Below are 24,474 nucleotides of genomic sequence, written 5' to 3'. Positions count from 1 at the left end.
GTTCAGGTTCTAGTTCAGTTCTAGTTTCTAGTTCAGTTCTAGTTCATTCTAGTTCATTCTAGTTAGTTCTAGTTCATTTCTAGTTCAGTTCTAGTTCAGTTCTAGTTCAGTTCTAGTTCAGTTCTAGTTCAGTTCTAGTTCAGTTCTAGTTCAGTTCTAGTTCAGTTCTAGTTCAGTTCTAGTCATTTCTAGTCAGTTCTAGTTCAGTCTAGTTCATTCTAGTTCAGTTCTAGTTCAGTTCTAGTTCAGTTTCTAGTTCTAGTTCAGTTCTAGTTCATTTCTAGTTCAGTTCTGTTCAGTTTCTAGTTCAGTTCTAGTTCAGTTCTAGTTCAGTTCTAGTTCAGTTCTAGTTTCAGTTCTAGTTCATTCTAGTTCAGTTCTAGTTCAGTTCTAGTTCAGTTCTAGTTCAGTTCTAGTTCAGTTCTAGTTCAGTTCTAGTTCAGTTCTAGTTCAGTTCTGTTCAGTTCTAGTTCAGTTCTAGTTCAGTTAGTCTAGTTCAGTTCTAGTTCAGTTCTAGTTCAGTTCTAGTTCAGTTCTAGTTCAGTTCTAGTTCAGTTCTAGTTCAGTTCTAGTTCAGTTCTAGTTCAGTTCTAGTTCAGTTCTAGTTCAGTTCTAGTTCAGTTCTAGTTCAGTTCTAGTTCAGTTCTAGTTCAGTTCTAGTTCAGTTCTAGTTCAGTTCTAGTTCAGTTCTAGTTCAGTTCTAGTTCAGTTCTAGTTCAGTTCTAGTTCAGTTCTAGTTCAGTTCTAGTTCAGTTCTAGTTCAGTTCTAGTTCAGTTCTAGTTCTTCTAGTTCAGTTCTAGTTCAGTTCTAGTTCAGTTCTAGTTCAGTTCTAGTTCAGTTCTAGTTCAGTTCTAGTTCAGTTCTAGTTCAGTTCTAGTTCAGTTCTAGTTCAGTTCTAGTTCAGTTCTAGTTCAGTTCTAGTTCAGTTCTAGTTCAGTTCTAGTTCAGTTCTAGTTCAGTTCTAGTTCAGTTCTAGTTCAGTTCTAGTTCAGTTCTAGTTCAGTTCTAGTTCAGTTCTAGTTCAGTTCTAGTTCAGTTCTAGTTCAGTTCTAGTTCAGTTCTAGTTCAGTTCTAGTTCAGTTCTAGTTCAGTTCTAGTTCAGTTCTAGTTCAGTTCTAGTTCAGTTCTAGTTCAGTTCTAGTTCAGTTCTAGTTCAGTTCGGAGAGTTTTCAGTAAATGTGTCGGAGAGTTTGCTATTTTTAGAAAATATACTATTAAAATCAATTGACCTCTTAAATTTTTAAATCTTTTGTAATTGTATTAAATCAAACCACTCTTGAAAAACATTTAATGGTTGAAAAAAAAAGAAAAAAAACCATAAAATTGGAAAACAAATTTCAAGAGCAATTGTAGACATAGAAAAAAATATTGATGCGCATTATATAAAAAGTTTTTTTTTTAAGACGTGCCAGTTTGGTGAAATAAACTTTTTATATTTTTTGCAACTTTTTTTCTTGTAACAACCATTATTATGGAGGGTTATTTATTTCATAATGAGTTTGATAACTAATTATAGCTTTGATAATGGCTGTTGGCATTTTTTTAGAATTATTCTAGCTTCATTTAGAATTTATACTTTATGGCCATAAATACTTGCAAACATAAATGTGTTATGCTAATAATGCTCATAATAGATGTAAATGGAGTTAGAGGAAAAAAATATAAAATAGAAGAATCTGTTATGAAATCATAAATTGTACTTTTTAGTTTGATTAGAAAAATGCAGAAAAGGAATGAAAGTTGAAACTGTGGAATAAGATTTGGTATTTTTTACTAAAAATAGTGTTTTTTTTGGAAAATTTACTAAAAATAGCAATTTTTTGAAAAATTTACTAAAAATATGAAATTTATGGAAAATTTACTAAAAGTAGGAAATTTTTGGAAAATTTTCTATGTATTGCCCACTGTTCATTGCAAGTTCAGTTATGTTTTGTTCTGAAATGTGTGTAATAAGATTAGATGTGTTTGCATAATAATAACAACATGGCGTATGAATTATTTAGTAATACCAAAGAAACAATAATAACAAGTTAATAAGAAAAATACTTATACAATACCGATGTGAAGGACCACTTCAACAATTATAATAATCGGAATTGTTCTTGAAGAGGTTTTGTAATCCTTTTCTAGAGAAAATGCTATATAAACTATTTAGTATTAAAAAAATCTTGTTTTCTTAAATTATATTGCCTACCATTAGGCTGATATTATATTTATGCTACTAAAGCCTACTTTTAAGCAAATTAATTAATAATTTCTGTTTAAAGTTTTCAACCACCACAGCTAAACTAACTAAATTTGCTTTATTTCTTTTGTTCTCAAATTCTTTAAAATAGTACTTTTTAATATGACACTATTTTAGCTCTGCTATCAAGGAAATATCATTATAGTCGTCACATACCTTTAGGCATTAAAAAGTCATTGACAATGATTTAGTGGTAATTAAAACTAGAAGAAATTTATAAAAGGTAGCAAAAACTCTGTTAACACACATACTGGTTTGCACTCTTGCTATAGCAGTACTAGTTTTACTATGTCTGAAAGTTTATTAGGAAAACAACAACTTTGCCTACATATTGCCAGTGAAACTTTACCACTTAAAATGCGAAACTGTTAATTGGCTGCAACTCTCTTTCTCTATGCAGTGTTTTAAGGTAGAAGTACTTTTTTTGCTACCAAAAAACAAAAATTATGTGAAGAAGGTGAAAACAGCAGGAGGACTGATCAAACAAAATAGAAAAACAGTAAACAAAATGCAACAGCATCCACCAACACTTACTTAAATACATGAATATTCACACGTAGCCAGGCAACAGCCACAGCAAGTCAAGTGTCGGACTTAAAAGTCAAATATACCAGCAACAGCAAACACTTACATACATACTTGTAGCACAACACCTGGTTTATTTATTAATGTCTCTCTTCGGCACTCATACAAACGTCTGTGTTTTAACATTTTCTTTTTTTATTTGATTAATGAAGTGCAATGTAGTGGAAAATTAGGCTGAATTCTCACAAATATTTAATACAATACTCTCACCCTACCTTCCTACCATTCATAGCAAACCAATCAGCAAGAAAGCAGAAAATAAAGTGATCATAATATTTTTTTCCTTTTGACTTCCATTTTCTCTCTACACTTGCCTCCATATATTTGTTTTAATGTATATGAATGGACGGACGGACGGTCGGTCGGTCGTATGGATGACTGAACGAACGCCATTAGAGCAAAAATTAAAACACCAATAACACCAAGAACAGCTACTCCACGCTATGCCATAATGGCAATGAGGGGAAAAAAACTAAGTTTAGAATAAAACCAAACCATACAAAGTGTTGGATATTTTTTCCGCTTCTGTTGTTATTGATGCTGACATTATGCATATGGCTGGTAAAAGCTAAATTAAACCAACTTAACCAACACCAACCAATGCCAGCTGAAGCAATATCATCAGCAGTAGTAGTAGGTACCATCATAATCACGAACATGTGAATGTACATTTTCACACATATGTACATACTTATCAATACACCATGACAGGGAAGGAAAATTTTGCTATACATTTGAAATTTGTAGATTTTTTTTAATTTCCAATAATTTGCTATTTTGGTAAATTTTCCAAAAAATTGCTGCTTTTTAGTACATTTTCTAAAAATTTGCTATTTTTAGTACATTTTCCAAAATTTTTGGTTTTTAGTACATTTCCAAAAATTTGCTATTTTTAGTACATTTTCCAAAAATTTGCAATTTTTAGTACATTTTCAAAAAATTTTATATTTTTAGTACATTTTCCAAAAATTTGCTATTTTTAATACACTTTCCAAAAAATTTAAATTAGTTAGTTAGTTAGTTAGTTAGTTAGTTAGTTAGTTAGTTAGTTAGTTAGTTAGTTAGTTAGTTAGTTAGTTAGTTAGTTAGTTAGTTAGTTAGTTAGTTAGTTAGTTAGTTAGTTAGTTAGTTAGTTAGTTAGTTAGTTAGTTAGTTAGTTAGTTAGTTAGTTAGTTAGTTAGTTAGTTAGTTAGTTAGTTAGTTAGTTAGTTAGTTAGTTAGTTAGTTAGTTAGTTTAGTTAGTTAGTTAGTTAGTTAGTTAGTTAGTTAGTTAGTTAGTTAGTTAGTTAGTTAGTTAGTTAGTTAGTTAGTTAGTTAGTTAGTTAGTTAGTTAGTTAGTTAGTTAGTTAGTTAGTTAGTTTAAGCTGCAGCAAATTAAAGGAAAAAGAACCTAAAACAAAGTATGATTTAATTCGTATAAGAAATACATTTTAATTTTTCACACGTGCCTTATCTTCAAAAATCCTGTTGAAAATCCTTTCAATTCAGGTTGTTTGTAAAATACCTCTAATGTTTTCCATTGAATATTAAAATTAACTTTAAAAAAGTGACTTCAAAAACTACACATGTTGAAATAATCTTTCATATTTGTATAAATATTTTGCATTTTATATTTCGTTTAAGGGGTTTCTGGGTACATGTATGTTGTTGTTATTGTTGTCTCCAATCAGTGTCTTTCAATTTCGCAAAATGGATTCGGGTATTTTATTTTTTCAACTTATGTGAATGTCACTTTTTAACTTGAATTTACTGGCATTATTTTTTATATTTTTTCTTTATTGTGCTTATTTTTCCTTCACATTTTTTTTGCATTTTCTGCTTATCTTATCTTATTTTTAAGCTATAAACATTTATCATTTTGTTGTGTATTGTGTTGAGCATTTACGTTTTTTTGCAGCTTTTTTGTCATTCTAAGATTTTGACAATTTTTTTAGAAGCATTTTTTTCTGTTAGATCTTTCCATACGATAATGTGTCCCTGTCATTTTCTAGGGATATTTTTCGTAGTGGTTGGAGCGAAAGGAACAACAATAATAAGAAAAAAATGAAAAATAAAATGAATATGAAAATTAAGTCACGTTCTTATAAGTAAAACGTGAATTTTATTTGTTTGTTAATCTTTGGCTGTCAATAGACAGTCATTGGAAAATGTTGGTAAAATTTGTTGGTGGGGATTCTTAATGTTATATATTTTTAATAAAGATAAGAAATTTTTGAGAAAACTTGATAAGTTATAATATATGTTGGTATGTTACCTGCTCCATAATAATTGAAATATTTACTTAACATGACACTTTTTACGAAATTAATATTTGAAGGAAAAAAGTCATAGTCTAGTCATAGTCTAGTCATAGTCTAGTCATAGTCTAGTCATAGTCTAGTCATAGTCTAGTCATAGTCTAGTCATAGTCTAGTCATAGTCTAGTCATAGTCTAGTAGTCATAGTCTAGTCATAGTCTAGTCATAGTCTAGTCATAGTCTAGTCATAGTCTAGTCATAGTCTAGTCATAGTCTAGTCATAGTCTAGTCATAGTCTAGTCATAGTCTAGTCATAGTCTAGTCATAGTCTAGTCATAGTCTAGTCATAGTCTAGTCATAGTCTAGTCATAGTCTAGTCATAGTCTAGTCATAGTCTAGTCTAGTCTAGTCATAGTCTAGTCATAGTCTAGTCATAGTCTAGTCATAGTCTAGTCATAGTCTAGTCATAGTCTAGTCATAGTCTAGTCATAGTCTAGTCATAGTCTAGTCATAGTCTAGTCATAGTCTAGTCATAGTCTAGTCATAGTCTAGTCATAGTCTAGTCATAGTCTAGTCATAGTCTAGTCATAGTCTAGTCATAGTCTAGTCATAGTCTAGTCATAGTCTAGTCATAGTCTAGTCATAGTCTAGTCATAGTCTAGTCATAGTCTAGTCATAGTCTAGTCATAGTCAGTCATAGTCTAGTCATAGTCTAGTCATAGTCTAGTCATAGTCTAGTCATTCTAGTCATCTAGTCATAGTCTAGTCATAGTCTAGTCATAGTCTAGTCATAGTCTAGTCATAGTCTAGTCATAGTCTAGTCATAGTCTAGTCATAGTCTAGTCATAGTCTAGTCATAGTCTAGTCATAGTCTAGTCATAGTCTAGTCATAGTCTAGTCATAGTCTAGTCATAGTCATCATAGTCTAGTCATAGTCTAGTCATCTAGTCATAGTCTAGTCATAGTCTAGTCATAGTCTAGTCATAGTCTAGTCATAGTCTAGTCATAGTCTAGTCATAGTCTAGTCATAGTCTAGTCATAGTCTAGTCATAGTCTAGTCATAGTCTAGTCATAGTCTAGTCATAGTCTAGTCATAGTCTAGTCATAGTCTAGTCATAGTCTAGTCATAGTCTAGTCATAGTCTAGTCATAGTCTAGTCATAGTCTAGTCATAGTCTAGTCATAGTCTAGTCATAGTCTAGTCATAGTCTAGTCATAGTCTAGTCATAGTCTAGTCATAGTCTAGTCATAGTCTAGTCATAGTCTAGTCATAGTCTAGTCATAGTCTAGTCATAGTCTAGTCAGTCTAGTCATAGTCTAGTCATAGTCTAGTCATAGTCTAGTCATAGTCTAGTCATAGTCTAGTCATAGTCTAGTCATAGTCTAGTCATAGTCTAGTCTAGTCTAGTCATAGTCTAGTCATAGTCTAGTCATAGTCTAGTCATAGTCTAGTCATAGTCTAGTCATAGTCTAGTCATAGTCTAGTCATAGTCTAGTCATAGTCTAGTCATAGTCTAGTCATATTCAAATCATTTAATGTTTAACTAAATTGCATGATGAGCAGATTCTTTTGAGTGTATAGTTTTAGTGAAATTGTATGTATGTGTGTGGATGTATCCCATTTGCTAGATATTTGTATTTGTATCTATTTAGTTATTTTTTCCATTTGTTTGTTAAACATTTACATAAGTTCAATTTTGTATTCTCTTGTCTTTTTCTAGCAATTTTCATTTTCTTATGTTTTTGTTGTTGTGTTTTGCAAAGCAATTTCTACATGACGTTTATTTTATTTGAATATGTTGAAGTTTTTTCTTTCCTTTCGATTCCATGTAGGAAATCTATCATTGTTTACGCATACATAGTTAAAGTAACATTTTTACACATTGACTTTACATACAGATGTGTATGAAGATTTATTTGAGTTTTTGATTGAAATAGTAGGTAGGAGCCTAAAAGCAGACAACATTTTTGTCCTCTCTCTCACATGAAATACAGTTTATTCTAAGTATTTAAGCCATTTTACAATTCTGAAATCTCCTTTTAAGGGCTGCCCTAATGTATTTTTTTATGTACGCCTAAAAACCTACTTGCTTTTAAACTTCCTACATCTTTATAATAACAATAATAATGAAAGTAGATACAAATTTTACTCGTAATTGTATGTGTATTTTGGGGATACATCAAGATGTTGTTAGTTTGTTGTTAAAATTGAATTTAGGCTTTTTTACTTTTCTCTTCTCAAGATCAAAAAATGATGTCAGTTTCTTGAGGCAGTTCTAGAGAAAATTATAGAATTACATATTTAAATCTTTTTTACTATTTCCTCAAATGCTAAATGTATGTATGTGTGTTGGTGTTATTATGCATGACTGACTGATTGATGACAACTGGCAGATGCTAGAAGAATTTAAATATAGAAAGAAATTTTTATTTTTTGGATAGAAATAGGTGAAGTAAAAAATTAAATTAACATTTAATTCTAGAATATTTGCATAAATATGAAATTATTAATATTTTAACTATAATTTAAATCTTATTGAAATCATCTAAATTTATCTTTAGGATTAAGTCCTTGGGCATTTTAATCTTATTTGTATTTTTCTAATTTTTTTTTTTTGCTTTACATCATCATCTAAAATTACCAAAATTGAAGGTCAACTGTTCATCACTGCCCACATTAGATTGTTAAATGACAATTTATGTCAACGTTAAAAGCTTTAAAAAGTTTACACCATGATTGTAGAAAAATCCTAAAATATTTCATAAATATTTTTTGGAAGACTTTAATGGTAATGACAAGTGTCATAAATAATGTTATATTTATATAAAGTATATTTAATATATTTTTGATAAATGATTTTATGTTTTTCAAATACCATAGTTTTAAACCATTAATTTTAATGAGTTTCTTAAACAAATAATTTTCTTTTTTCCTTTCGAACTAATTATTATTTTCAGTTTCTTTTCAACCACAATTCCTTATTATAAAATAAAATTTAATTAGCTCTTTCATCATATGTATGTGTGTGTGTATGAATGGGTTTGCTGTTACTACCATTATTATCATTATTCTTACTACAAATATCCATTCTTTTTCATTTTCCAAAGGACCTTTGTCCAACTAAAAATGAACATTTATTGTTCTGCAACAATAATTTGTCTAAATCATTATTATTGCTCGAAACAACAATTGATGGCCATGTTGGCCAATCCAAATAAATAAACTGGTATGAAAACAATAATAATGCTAGTTCAAGCAGTAAATTTAAGTCCATGGACAGGAGAAGTAGCCACAACAAAACAGCAATAGCTAAAACATTATTTATACTAAAACTGTATTGTATTAAATCCATGAAAATGGAATCTTTACTATTTACAGCAACTGTAAATAAATGTTAAATGTACTTGTATATACAGTGCAAAAAAAAAAGGGAACACAGTTTATATCGCTTTTGAGTAGAGTGTTTACAATAATACTAAACAACTTTAGTTTAAATTGAAGTATTAGATACAGGGTGTTGAATAGAAGACTGTACAGTGACTAGATAATAGACTAGAGTATGGACTAAACTGTAGATAGATAAGAATATAAATAAATTAGACTATAGACTAGACCATAAACTAGACTATAGACTAGACTACAGACTAGACTACAGACTAGACTATAGACTAGACTATAGACTAGACTATAGACTAGACTATAGACTAGACTATAGACTAGACTATAGACTAGACTAAACTAGACTATAGACTAGACTATAGACTAGACTAGACTAGACTATAGACTAGACTATAGACTAGACTATAGACTAGACTATAGACTAGACTATAGACTAGACTATAGACTAGACTATAGACTAGACTATAGACTAGACTATAGACTAGACTATAGACTAGACTATAGACTAGACTATAGACTAGACTATAGACTAGACTATAGACTAGACTATAGACTAGACTATAGACTAGACTATAGACTAGACTATAGACTAGACTATAGACTAGACTATAGACTAGACTATAGACTAGACTATAGACTAGACTATAGACTAGACTAGAGACTAGACTATAGACTAGACTATGACTAGACTATAGACTAGACTATAGACTAGACTATAGACTAGACTATAGACTAGACTATAGACTAGACTATAGACTAGACTATAGACTAGACTATAGACTAGACTATAGACTAGACTATAGACTAGACTATAGACTAGAATAGACTAGACTATAGACTAGACTATAGACTAGACTATAGACTAGACTATAGACTAGACTATAGACTAGACTATAGACTAGACTATAGACTAGACTATAGACTAGACTATAGACTAGACTATAGACTAGACTATAGACTAGACTATAGACTAGACTATAGACTAGACTATAGACTAGACTATAGACTAGACTATAGACTAGACTATAGACTAGACTATAGACTAGACTATAGACTAGACTATAGACTAGACTATAGACTAGACTATAGACTAGACTATAGACTAGACTATAGACTAGACTATAGACTAGACTATAGACTAGACTATAGACTAGACTATAGACTAGACTATAGACTAGACTATAGACTAGACTATAGACTAGACTATAGACTAGACTATAGACTAGACTATAGACTAGACTATAGACTAGACTATAGACTAGACTATAGACTAGACTATAGACTAGACTATAGACTAGACTATAGACTAGACTATAGACTAGACTATAGACTAGACTATAGACTAGACTATAGACTACTATAGACTAGACTATAGACTAGACTATAGACTAGACTATAGACTAGACTATAGACTAGACTATAGACTAGACTATAGACTAGACTATAGACTAGACTATAGACTAGACTATAGACTAGACTATAGACTAGACTATAGACTAGACTATAGACTAGACTATAGACTAGACTATAGACTAGGACTATAGACTAGACTATAGACTAGACTATAGACTAGACTATAGACTAGACTATAGACTAGACTATAGACTAGACTATAGACTAGACTATAGACTAGACTATAGACTAGACTATAGACTAGACTATAGACTAGACTATAGACTAGACTATAGACTAGACTATAGACTAGACTATAGACTAGACTATAGACTAGACTATAGACTAGACTATAGACTAGACTATAGACTAGACTATAGACTAGACTATAGACTAGACTATAGACTAGACTATAGACTAGACTATAGACTAGACTATAGACTAGACTATAGACTAGACTATAGACTAGACTATAGACTAGACTATAGACTAGACTATAGACTAGACTATAGACTAGACTATAGACTAGACTATAGACTAGACTATAGACTAGACTATAGACTAGACTATAGACTAGACTATAGACTAGACTATAGACTAGACTAAGACTAGACTGTAGACTAGACTGTAGACTAGACTATAGACTAGACTGTAGACTAGACTGTACACTAGACTATAGACTAGACTGTAGACTAGACTATAGACTAGACTATAGACTAGACTATAGACTAGACTATAGACTAGACTATAGACTAGACTATAGACTAGACTATAGACTAGACTATAGACTAGACTATAGACTAGACTATAGACTAGACTATAGACTAGACTATAGACTAGACTATAGACTAGACTATAGACTAGACTATAGACTAGACTATAGACTAGACTATAGACTAGACTATAGACTAGACTATAGACTAGACTGTAGACTAGACTATAGACTAGACTGTAGACTAGACTATAGACTAGACTATAGACTAGACTGTAGACTAGACTATAGACTAGACTATAGACTAGACTATAGACTAGACTATAGACTAGACTATAGACTAGACTATAGACTAGACTATAGACTAGACTATAGACTAGACTATAGACTAGACTATAGACTAGACTATAGACTAGACTATAGACTAGACTATAGACTAGACTATAGACTAGACTATAGACTAGACTATAGACTAGACTATAGACTAGACTATAGACTAGACTATAGACTAGACTATAGACTAGACTATAGACTAGACTATAGACTAGACTATAGACTAGACTATAGACTAGACTATAGACTAGACTATAGACTAGACTATAGACTAGACTATAGACTAGACTATAGACTAGACTATAGACTAGACTATAGACTAGACTATAGACTAGACTATAGACTAGACTATAGACTAGACTATAGACTAGACTATAGACTAGACTATAGACTAGACTATAGACTAGACTATAGACTAGACTATAGACTAGACTATAGACTAGACTATAGACTAGACTATAGACTAGACTAGTCTATTGTCTATCGTCTAAGTTATAGACTAGACTATAGTCTAGTATATTGTCTATCGTCTAAATTATAGACTAGACTATAGACTAGACTATAGTCTAGTCTATTGTCTACCGTCTAAATTATAGACGACAATGTGACTACCGTGGTATGGAATTTCTAACACCCCTTTCATAAATCCCCTTTAACATTCCCCTTTCGTATGTGGTTGCAGTAGTAATAATAGTGGATTTTAAAAATCATCATTTGTACTTGTTTGAAATCATTCAACTAAACTCATATTATTTTTATTACAATATAAGTGAGTGTGTGTGTTTGTGTGAAAGTTTGATAACCAGAAAGAGAGAGGAAAGTAGTGAGGATTATTTTTTTTCACGTCTAAACATATATAATTGTCTGAGTGTTGTTTATATGCGAGAACAATCATTTATAACGGTAAATGTTAATGCACTTCATAAATTGTAATGGAAGAAAAAGAGGATATGTGAGAGCGAAAAAGCGAGAGACATACCAGGAAACGGAATACAATAACAAACCAAATAAAATGTATGATAGGAAAGGTATGTGTAACAACAACAGTTTTGTTTAAAAGTTGTTTAAAAATAATTTTCCAATCTATACCTATATTTATACAGATTTAATGTAAGCTTTTTAAAGCTATTTTATATAAAAAATTACTAAAATGTTCATGCTACAGTGCTCTCTATTTGCCCACTACTATACCTAAATTTTCTATAGAAATAAAATTTATCTAGAAGACAGACAAAAATTTCTTGTGATTCAACATTTTATAATAAATAAAAAAAGAACAACATGAAACGAAAATGCAACAACTAGTACGAATACTATCAAACACACAACAAGGATGTTTTATGAGGCGACAATACATTATAAATTACTCTCATACCACGTACTTTGTAATTTCAGGAAACTTAAAATATAAGAGGTGGTTTATTAGTTGCAAACACAAAATATATACCATATATATATATATGTACGTGTATGTGTGTAAATGCGTATAATTTTTATAGCAAGAGATACAATGACAATTTAAACTGTTATTATTTTGAGGTATGAGGATGGTACATGAAATGAAACTTTAGCAATATAGCGCATTTATCTTTGTGGCTTTAACTATGGACGGATAACCAAATGATGACATAAAAGTTTTGCTACAACAAATAGAAAGTACTTTTATGTAGAAGCAAAAGAATGAAAAACTGTTTAAAAGAAATAAAAATCATGGATCTGATTAAATAAAGATTTAATTGTTTGTAGATATACATACATATTTAAAACTGTCGAAAAAACTTGAGGAAAATTGCGTAATCTGTTTAAAAAATTTGCTGTTCCAAAAAATTATAATCCATGAAGGGTATTAAAGATTCGTAACAACCTTACTAGCTTATTTTTTTAAGTTTTTTTTTTGCTAGTGGTTCACATAACTTTTATCCTTTATTGTAATAGTTTTGTTATTGATTTTGTTATTGTTAAGTTTAAAATAAATAAATATATACACAAATGAAAAAAATTTATATATAAACGCATATGTAGTGTTTAAGAAGCAGAAGCGTAGCAAAATACATTTTTAGAAATATTTTAATTTTTGCTAAATTACTAGACTATGACTAGACTATAACTAGACTATAACTAGACTATGACTAGACTATGACTAGACTATGACTAGACTATGACTAGACTATGACTAGACTATGACTAGACTATGACTAGACTATGACTAGACTATGACTAGACTATGACTAGACTATGACTAGACTATGACTAGACTATGACTAGACTATGACTAGACTATGACTAGACTATGACTAGACTATGACTAGACTATGACTAGACTATGACTAGACTATGACTAGACTATGACTATGACTAGACTATGACTAGACTATGACTAGACTATGACTAGACTATGACTAGACTATGACTAGACTATGACTAGACTATGACTAGACTATGACTAGACTATGACTAGACTATGACTAGACTGACTAGACTATGACTAGACTATGACTAGACTATGACTAGACTATGACTAGACTATGACTAGACTATGACTAGACTATGACTAGACTATGACTAGACTAGACTATGACGACTATGACTAGACTATGACATACGGACTATGACTAGACTATGACTAGACTATGACTAGACTATGACTAGACTATGACTAGACTATGACTCGACTATGACTAGACTATGACTAGACTATGACTAGACTATGACTAGACTATGACTAGACTATGACTAGACTATGGACTAGACTATGACTAGACTATGACTAGACTATGACTAGACTATGACTAGGACTATGACTAGACTATGACTAGACTATGACTAGAATGACTAGACTATGACTAGACTATGACTAGACTATGACTAGACTATGACTAGACTATGACTAGACTATGACTAGACTATGACTAGACTATGACTAGACTATGACTAGACTATGACTAGACTATGACTAGACTATGACTAGACTATGACTAGACTATTGACTAGACTATGACTAGACTATGACTAGACTATGACTAGACTATGACTAGACTTGACTAGACTATGACTAGACTATGACTAGACTAGGACTCTCACTATGACTAGACTATGACTAGACTATGACTAGACTATGACTTCTAGACTATGACTAGACTATGACTAGACTATGACTAGACTATGACTAGACTATGACTAGACTATGACTAGACTATGACTAGACTATGACTAGACTATGACTAGACTATGACTAGACTATGACTAGACTATGACTAGACTATGACTAGACTATGACTAGACTATGACTAGACTATGACTAGACTATGACTAGACTATGACTAGACTATGACTAGACTATGACTAGACTATGACTAGACTATGACTAGACTATGACTAGACTATGACTAGACTATGACTAGACTATGACTAGACTATGACTAGACTATGACTAGACTATGACTAGACTATGACTAGACTATGACTAGAAATTAGTTTTTAACATGTTTCTAACATTTCTTAAACTTTGCAGTAAATTTTCTTAAAAAGGCTATTTTTAGTAAATTTCCCAAATTTTTTTTCTATTCAACAATTTCTATCTGTAATATTTTGTAATTTTGTTCCACCTCTGATTTTTACACATTTAAATAAACACGTTTATTTTAACTTTTCTAACTTTTAAAGCTTTAGTATAAAAGGAAAAAAAAAACCGTTTGTGGTAAATTTTATTTTTCAGCTTTTGCTCTATAAAGACAAGTAGAAAATAAACATTTATATTCATATTGTCAACATTTACTCGCACAACCACTCACTCAAATACACACATATCCACTACTCCAGCTGGAGGCACGTTAATAGCTCTTGTATACATTTATGCCCAACTTTTACACACACTCGGTTAAAAAGTAAGAAGCTACAATCTATTCTTTGATAATTCTTACAATATAGAGTTTCTGTTCTTCTTCTTTTTTTGCATTATATGTATTGTCTATTAAAGCCTTTGCTGGCAAACACTCGCACACATACCTAAACACATAGGGATTTTTCATTACATACAAACAAACAAATGAATAATAGTTTTAAACTTGTTTTTTTATTCAATACGAACATTTTGTAGTTAAGTATTAGGGAACAGAAGCACATTTAAGATTTTAATTTTTTAAATTATTATCTACCTTTAGTAATTTTTACATACATAGTTCAGTTCTAGTTCAGTTCTAGTTCAGTTCTAGTTCAGTTCTAGTTCAGTTCTAGTTCTGTTCTAGTTCAGTTCTGTTCTAGTTCAGTTCTAGTTAAGTTCTAGTTCAGTTCTAGTTCAGTTCTAGTTCAGTTCTAGTTCAGTTCTAGTTCAGTTCTAGTTCAGTTCTAGTTCAGTTCTAGTTCAGTTCTAGTTCAGTTCTAGTTCAGTTCTAGTTCAGTTCTAGTTCAGTTCTAGTTCAGTTCTAGTTCAGTTCTAGTTCAGTTCTAGTTCAGTTCTAGTTCAGTTCTAGTTCAGTTCTAGTTCAGTTCTAGTTCAGTTCTAGTTCAGTTCTAGTTCAGTTCTAGTTCAGTTCTAGTTCAGTTCTAGTTCAGTTCTTGTTCAGTTCTAGTTCAGTTCTAGTTCAGTTCTAGTTCAGTTCTAGTTCAGTTCTAGTTCAGTTCTAGTTCAGTTCTAGTTCAGTTCTAGTTCAGTTCTAGTTCAGTTCTAGTTCAGTTCTAGTTTCAGTTCTAGTATTTTCAGTTCTAGTTCAGTTCTAGTTCAGTTCTAGTTCAGTTCTAGTTCAGTTCTAGTTCAGTTCTAGTTCAGTTTCTAGTTCAGTTCTAGTTCAGTTCTAGTTCAGTTCTAGTTCAGTTCTAGTTCAGTTCTAGTTCAGTTCTAGTCAGTTCTAGTTCAGTTCTAGTTCAGTTCTAGTTCAGTTCTAGTTCAGTTCTAGTTCAGTTCTAGTTCAGTTCTAGTTCAGTTCTAGTTCAGTTCTAGTTCAGTTCTAGTTCAGTTCTAGTTCAGTTCTAGTTTAGTTCTAGTTCAGCTTTAGGTCAGTTCGTGTTCAATTGTACTTGAAAGTGGCTATTCTAGATTTCGCTACTTGTCTTGTTTATTTTATTTCTTAAGTTGCACTACCCTAATGTAATGACACTTTATAAGGAGTGTAGTGTTTTTTATAAGTAATTGCAGCTCCATTTATGTACAAGTATTTGCACTTAAGAATTACTTGTTATTTACTTTGATTGTTGTTGCTGTTATTGTTTTAACTTTTTCTACCTCTCAGACATGAGTATTTATAATAAAGTTCATGTGTGTGAAGTATTTTATGTTCACTTAAATTTATTAATATTCCTTTTTTAAACTAGTTAATTATATATACGTGTGAATTCATTATTAATATGTTTAAAAATAAATTTATCCATAATTATTTATTTATTTAAGTTACGAATATGTTTAAATTTACTTAAAAATGATTCTAAGTTCCACATATATATTTATTTTTAATACATATTAATCTTCAATATTATATGTATTTTAAAGATTAGACACAACGACAGACATACAGACAACAATAGTTGACAAATTCTTTGTTGCTGTAGCAGACAATAAAATAAACTCCCACATGCATACATCACACTTACATACACATGTTCAGGACAAAACAGAACAAACGATGTATAGACAAGAAATTCTGAATAAGTGTGTGAATGTGTTTGTCCTACACATATGAAAAGGACATGACTGGATACAGATATGTTTTTTGGTAGAAAAAGGATACACAATTACATATATGTATGTGTGACTTATGTACTTCACATGTCTCTCTCAGTTGCAAAATAGTAGTTACTGTTTGTTAAAGAAATATTCATGTTGTTGTTAATGTTGCCAACATTGCTAATACAACTGCAGTATGTTTTTGTTGCTGTTATTGCTACATGTCCCTTGTTACTATTGTTGTTGTTTTGTTCTTCCTTTTTAGTCCATATATGTATGTATGTCTTGTCTCGTCCTGTGTATGTTTTATACGATGTTGTCTATGACCAAAAACAGTCAAGCTAACATATTTAAAAAAAAAAAAAGAAACATTTTAAAAGTTTTCCCATAATATCCCATCACTACCACTGCAACCACCTACATGTGTCAGCCCATTTCCAACTTGGGCTGATGTTGAAGTTAATATTGTTGGGTTTTGTATTTTGGTCCTTTAGGCATTAGTATTCATTGTTTTTGTTGCACAAAATTAATTTGAAAAAAGATGTCTACTACTACGGCTGCAATATTATACTTTTGTAAGATTTTGTATTTTTTCTTACTGCTTGTTGTTGTTCTGTAAGCACATAAGTAAATGTGTGGCTGCATGAATGGGTGGAAAAAACTGAATGAATTGGAGAAAAATTGAAAGAAGGAATGTAGAACAAACAACTAGATTTGCAACATGCTGATTTTTATGTTGCTGCTGATGTTTTTGTTACTACTATACTTGTTATTGCAACAATGACAATAACAACTTATAGAAGTGCTACTAGTTATTACCCACGGTTATAGCTGCAAAGGACGAAAGATAGTTAAAACTGTTAAAAACTGAACAGAAACCGAACTAGAACTGAACTAGAACTGAACTAGAACTAAACTAGAACTGAACTAGAACTGAACTAGAACTGAACTAGAACTGAACTAGAACTGAACTAGAACTGAACTAGAACTGAACTAGAACTGAACTAGAACTGAACTAGAACTGAACTAGAACTGAACTAGAACTGAACTAGAACTAAACTAGAACTGAACTAGAACTGAACTAGAACTAGAACTGAACTAGAACTGAACTACAACTGAACTAGAAATGAACTAGAACTGAACTAGAACCGAACCAGAACTGAACTAGAACTGAACTAGAGCTGAACTAGAACTGAACTAGAACTGAACTAGAACTGAACTAGAACTGAACTAGAACTGAACTAGAACTGAACTAGAACTGAACTAGAACTGAACTAGAACTGAACTAGAACTGAACTAGAACTGAACTAGAACTGAACTAGAACTGAACTAGAACTGAACTAGAACTGAACTAGAACTGAACTAGAACTGAACTAGAACTGAACTAGAACTGAACTAGAACTGAACTAGAACTGAACTAGAACTGAACTAGAACTGAACTAGAACTGAACTAGAACTGAACTAGAACTGAACTAGAACTGAGAACTGACTAGAACTGAACTAGAACTGAACTAGAACTGAACTAGAACTGAACTAGAAACTTGAACTAGAACTGAACTAGAACTGAACTAGAACTGAACTAGAACTAGAACTGAACTAGAAACTGAACTAGAACTGAACTAGAACTGAACTAGAACTGAACTAGAACTGAACCAGAAACTGAACTAGAACTGACTAGAACTGAACTAGAACTGAACTATTTTCCTGAAATTTGCCCTTATCCTTTGTGCCGCAACTACCACGACTACTAAAATCTATTTCTTTTATTCCAGATCGTTTTTTGTTGTTATTCTGTTCATACGTCTTATTAACATTTGAATATGTCCATGTACATATGCGAGTGGGTGTTTACATGTGTGTATGTATGCTGTCATTTGTTGATTGTGTTTGTGTATGCAGATTGTTGCCAGCTCATTCTGGTAATGGATTATGGTAATTCTCAGCTAATGTAAACTTTTCACATGTAAACACTTACTCGTACATACAGATGTAAACTAACACATACATTCACATGATCATACACATATTTACAATGTCATGTAATTGAAAATTTTACTTAAAAATGCATTGAATTTGATGTCTGAATCCGTGTGTGTGGGGGGTAATGGCAATATTTTGTCATTCATTTGCAAGCATATACAAATACACATTTACTTTATACTGATAAATGCATTTACTTAAATGTGTGGGTTTGAATATGTACATATGTATAAATTGCATTTTATATCCCAAGAAAGATGAATAAAGTCCGAAAACTATCAAAATATTTATTATAATACTTGTTAGTCATATGTATATATTATCCTGTATTTTAAGGATGCAAGCATGCAAGCATGTATGCATGTATGTATATGTTTGTATGTATGTATGTATCTCTATTTCTCTATGATGAATAGTTTATTTATGATAATATATTGTTATAGTTCGGTTAGTTGGTTAGTTTTCGTAACCATTAGACGCACACACACACACACACTAATGCATATATTTATTAGAGTAAATCCTTATTATTTTATTCCATAGATTAGTTTCACTGGCTGTGGTTCTGGTTCTGGTCAATGTCAGCATAATACAGAAATAATATTGCTAAATTTGTTTAGATTAAACGATGCATAAAGGTCAGAGTTTATGGGAAAAGTAAAAGGTATTTGGCAAATTGTGTAAAACGTTAGAGTGCAAAAGTTGTTATGGATTATTAAATGTGGTGTGTTATACCAGCAAATGTTGAAAGAAATTTGATTGAAATGTTTAGCATAGATTTGAAATAACCCCTTTAAACTGGTTTTTAAATGTTCCCACATTTTCACTCCCACTTGTAATAATAATAATAATTTCAACTCTAGGCTGTGTCTGTGTCTTCACTCTATTTTATCCCTTAACAAATCTATAATCAAATTTCTTTTTTTTTCCTCTTATAAATAAAAGGCAAATATAAACCTAATCGCTTCATTAAATACCATGCTTAGGTTCCCTTTTTGTCCTGTAATATTTTAAACAAATATTCCATTTTAAAGGCTCGTTAACATAAATTTTCCAAATATTATTTTGCTTTTAATCTTTTTCTATTTTAATACATTTAAATTGAAAATACTTTGGGGAAAAAGTGCGTGAGCGTTGTACAGGGTTGCAGCTAATCTCTCGTTTAAATACATCTAAACTTGTAATAACCATTATTTCCGGTATTTTTTCTTTTTTTGCTACAAAGTAGAATCATTGTCATAATCAACGTTTTTCATTCAGTCGTTATGATTATAATTTGTAAAAGAATAAAATTGCTTGCTTCTTTGGGGAAATGGAGTTCAACGTCTCCTTTTTGAAAACCCATAATGAAAACAAAATATTGATGTTGTAAGGGTGTTTCAATGTGTATGTGTACCAATATACTAATATTTGAATTAATAATATTTCTAGAATATTACGTGACCATTTAAAGCAATCAATGGCTGACAATGAAAATTTGGGCAACAGCACATATAAATGTCTGGCAACAGCAGCAGTAATAGTAAGAAATAATAATAAGTAAATAGTGGTAGTGTTTTTTGTAAGAAGAAACCACATTTTCGAGAGATAGGACATTAAAATGTTAAGTCGTAACGAATAGTTGTGAATGCTATAATAAATATTGAGTAAGGAAATGACTAATTAAATTCCAGTGTAGTACTAGTTCAGTGCTAGTTGAGTTATAGTTCTATTCAGTTCTAGTTCAGTTGTACATCAGTTCTGTTTAAATTCTGTTCAAGTTATTTTCTATTCTATTCTGTTCTGTTCTAGTTCTGTTCTGTTCTGTTCTGTTCTGTTCTGTTCTGTTCTGTTCTAGTTCTGTTCTAGTTCTGTTCTGTTCTGTTCTAGTTCTGTTCTAGTTCTAGTTCTGTTCTAGTTCTGTTCTAGTTCTGTTCTAGTTCAGTTCTAGTTCTGTTCTAGTTCTGTTCTAGTTCTGTTCTAGTTCTGTTCTAATTCTGTTCTAGTTCTAGCTCTGTTCTAGTTCTGTTCTAGTTCTGTTCTAGTTCTGTTCTAGTTCTGTTCTAGTTCTGTTCTAGTTCTGTTCTAGTTCTGTTCTAGTTCTGTTCTGTTCTAGTTCTGTTCTAGTTCTGTTCTAGTTCTGTTCTAGTTCTGTTCTAGTTCTAGTTCTAGTTCTGTTCTAGTTCTGTTCTAGTTCTGTTCTAGTTCTGTTCTAGTTCTGTTCTAGTTCTGTTCTAGTTCTGTTCTAGTTCTGTTCTAGTTCTGTTCTAGTTCTGTTTTAGTTCTGTTCTAGTTCTGTTCTAGTTCTGTTCTAGTTCTGTTCTAGATTTAGTTCTAGTTCTGTTCTGTTCTAGTTCTGTTCTAGTTCTTTTCAACTTCACTGAAGATTCTACCTACCTCTAAACAATCGTCTTCATGTCCTGGTTTATGCAACGAACTAACGAACAAAGGCAATATACCGATTTCTTAAGTAAAATATTGTTACTAAGGATGTAGACCCAATATAAATGGATGCTGGAAATGGAGTGTACTCGTGTCGTGTTATTAACAATGACAAGAAATCAATATTTAATGGACAGCAATAATAAACATCAACCGTACAGCAGCAACAACTACAACAAGGATATTTTAATAGCAATTTACAATACGCTAGAAGGCGACAGCAAAACGAGAGAATATCTCAGGAGTAGGAGAGATGATAACAGAAATGATGGTTAAAGGATGATGCCATAAGGATATAGAAAATGATGCGAGGGTTGGTTAGAAAAAGGATTTTGGTAAAAATACTATATATAACAAAACAAAGGTATTCATTAAGAAAGTTTCTTAACTAGTTGTATTAACTTCTCCCTTGACCCTCGTTATTACAAAAAATAAAATTTCTTTTGCGAAACAGTTACACATCATTGACTTTTTACGCTGACAATAACAAAATAATATTTTTTTCTCTTGTATCCTTGTGCCATGTCTTTAATGTCGTCTCCGTCCTTTCACATCCTTTAGGCCATTAATGTTGGCGGGAGTAGTGTAAGCAGTATTGTGTATTTATATTTAAAATAAATAAATATTTCTTTTCGTTTTTATTGCTTTTACATTTTTCATCTTCTTTTATTTTACTTTATCTGTTAAACACTTCAAACTTTAACCGTTTTATATGGAACGACAAATATAAGAATTTATATTTATGTGTAGAAAAAAATGTTTAAATTATAAATATTTCCCTTTGGAGCAAAAAATGTTTTTTTTCTGCTTAGTTCCTTAGATACTTAGGAGCGCTTCCTTAGATTTGTTATATTAAATTGCTTTAGAGATTTTAACAGAATTCTTTGTAATCGAATTTGTTTTATTTTAATGTTTTTTTCTTATTTGTCATTTAAAGTCTAGTCATTTAATTTCGATTTTTTTGTTTAAATCCTGGGGAGAATTAAAGAGCTGAGTGAGTGGTTGTATTTGATTTTGTAAAACGTTACAAAAGTCAGAGTTTAAGGAATTGAGGAGAAATTAATGATGCTGGAGTTATGGGAGAGAGTTGATTAAATTTTTTAGACAAAAGACGATATTAATAACTTTTGTTTATTTTTATCTCTTATTTGTTATATAAACTATGTGTAAAGATATTGGATTTTTTCCAATCGTATATTTGAAAAAGTGTCCCTAAGTAATCTAGTGAGGTGACATATTGCTCCTTTTTTAAAGAAAGTGTTTAAGATCAAAAATGTTTCTCTTAAAATGAAATGTTTATATAGAAAATATCACACCTGCATGACAACCTAATTGTCAACCTCCAAGGGCTTTTACCTTAAAATTTATTTCCTATTTCCCTTTCTCTCAAATTACATTTCATATTTATTTTAATAATACTCCTGGCCTTTATGGCCTCTCTGGCCATTTCCTTATTAACACAGCTATGACCAGTTCTATTTGTTTTCTTTCTATTCTGCCTATTTTTTTGTTTATCTCTAATTTCTAAGTTTCTTTTGTGTTCTAGTGTCTTTTATGGGGTCGTTAAAGTGAATTATTACCTTTTTCTCTTTGTTTTAGATTGATGATGTTGGTGTAGTGTGGTGAGTTGTAATCCTGGATAGTCCATAAGTTAGGTATTAAAGGTATTTATACCCATAAGGTAATCTAACTAATTACACAAAGGACATATTTCATATCCTTCTTTTATATTTTGTTAGTTTTCTACCATATCCTTAAACAAAAAGCTAAATACTTATAGTAGTTTAATAGAAATCTCTGGGAATAAAAGAAAACTTTTTAAAATGTTAGAAATTGTTGTTGATTGAAATTAGAAACTTAAAAGTTTTTCTTTTAGAAAAAATGTTTTACTAATAGAAAATATGTTTTACTAATAAAATGGCAAAATGATATCTTGTGCATTAGTATTGCTTTTAAATTATTGCAAAATGTCTAAAAAAGATATAAAATTTTTAATAAACACAAGAAAAGGAAAACACAAAAATTTTAAAAGGAAGTTAAAAAATAAAATTGAATTATAATTGAGTTCAAGTTTGTTTTATGTTCACTTCTAGCTCAGCTCTGGTTCAGTTCTAGTTCAGTTCTAGTTCAATTCTAGTTCAATTCTAGTTCAGTTCAGTTCAGTTCTAGTTCAGTTCTAGTTCAGTTCTAGTTCAGTTCTAGTTCTGTTCTAGTTCTGTTCTAGTTCTGTTCTAGTTCTGTTCTAGTTCTGTTCTAGTTCTGTTCTAGTTCTGTTCTAGTTCTGTTCTAGTTCTGTTCTGTTCTAGTTCTGTTCTAGTTCTGTTCTAGTTCTGTTCTAGTTCTGTTCTAGTTCTGTTCTAGTTCTGTTCTAGTTCTGTTCTAGTTCTGTTCTAGTTCTGTTCTAGTTCTGTTCTAGTTTTGTTCTAGTTCTGTTCTAGTTCTTTTCTAGTTCTGTTCTAGTTCTGTTCTAGTTCTGTTCTATTTCTGTTCTAGTTCTGTTCTAGTTCTGTTCTAGTTCTGTTCTAGTTCTGTTCTAGTTCTGTTCTAGTTCTGTTCTAGTTCTGTTCTAGTTCAGTTCTAGTTCAGTTCTAGTTCAGTTCAGTTCAGTTCAGTTCTAGTTCAGTTCTAGTTCAGTTCTAGTTCAGTTCTAGTTCAGTTCTAGTTCAGTTCTAGTTCAGTTCTAGTTCAGTTCTATTTCAGTTCTAGTTCAGTTCTAGTTCAGTTCTAGTTCAGTTCTAGTTCAGTTCTAGTTCAGTTCTAGTTCAGTTCTAGTTCAGTTCTAGTTCAGTTCTAGTACAGTTTTAGTTCAGTTCTAGTTCAGTTCTAGTTCTGTTCTAGTTCTGTTCTAGTTTTGTTCTAGTTCTGTTCTAGTTCTGTTCTAGTTCTGTTCTAGTTCTGTTCTAGTTCTGTTCTAGTTCTGTTCTAGTTCTGTTCTAGTTCTGTTCTAGTTCTGTTCTAGTTCTGTTCTAGTTCTGTTCTAGTTCTGTTCTAGTTCTGTTCTAGTTCTGTTCTAGTTCTGTTCTAGTTCTGTTCTAGTTCTGTTCTAGTTCTGTTCTGTTCTGTTCTAGTTCTGTTCTAGTTCTGTTCTAGTTCTGTTCTAGTTCTGTTCTAGTTCAGTTCTAGTTCAGTTCTAGTTCAGTTCTAGTTCAGTTCTAGTTCTGTTCTAGTTCTGTTCTAGTTCTGTTCTAGTTCTGTTCTAATTCTGTTCTAGTTCTGTTCTATATCAAGTTCTAGTTCTGTTATAGTTAAATACTATTTAATTCCTGAAAAGTGTTTTTTACCCACATTTATTTACCTTTTCTTTATAAATAGAAAAAAACAACTTTTTTTGTTTAAATTATATTTATTTTTTCTTTATTATTTATTTATTTCACAAAAAATGTTTTTTAGTTTTATAATTTAATTTTTTAGTTATATTTACTTTTATCTTTCAATTTTTGTTTTTTTATGTTACTTTTATTGAGCATTTTATTTTTATTAGTTTTTAATATATTTATTTGTTTATTTCTGTTG

The sequence above is a fragment of the Lucilia sericata genome, unplaced genomic scaffold (assembly GCF_015586225.1).
Source record: "Lucilia sericata isolate MDLA Ls3-8-SP2 unplaced genomic scaffold, ASM1558622v1 Contig000226F_arrow, whole genome shotgun sequence".
Lineage (NCBI taxonomy): Eukaryota > Metazoa > Arthropoda > Insecta > Diptera > Calliphoridae > Lucilia > Lucilia sericata.
The sequence above is the reverse complement of the archived record's forward strand: the minus strand, read 5'-3'. Positions refer to the sequence as shown.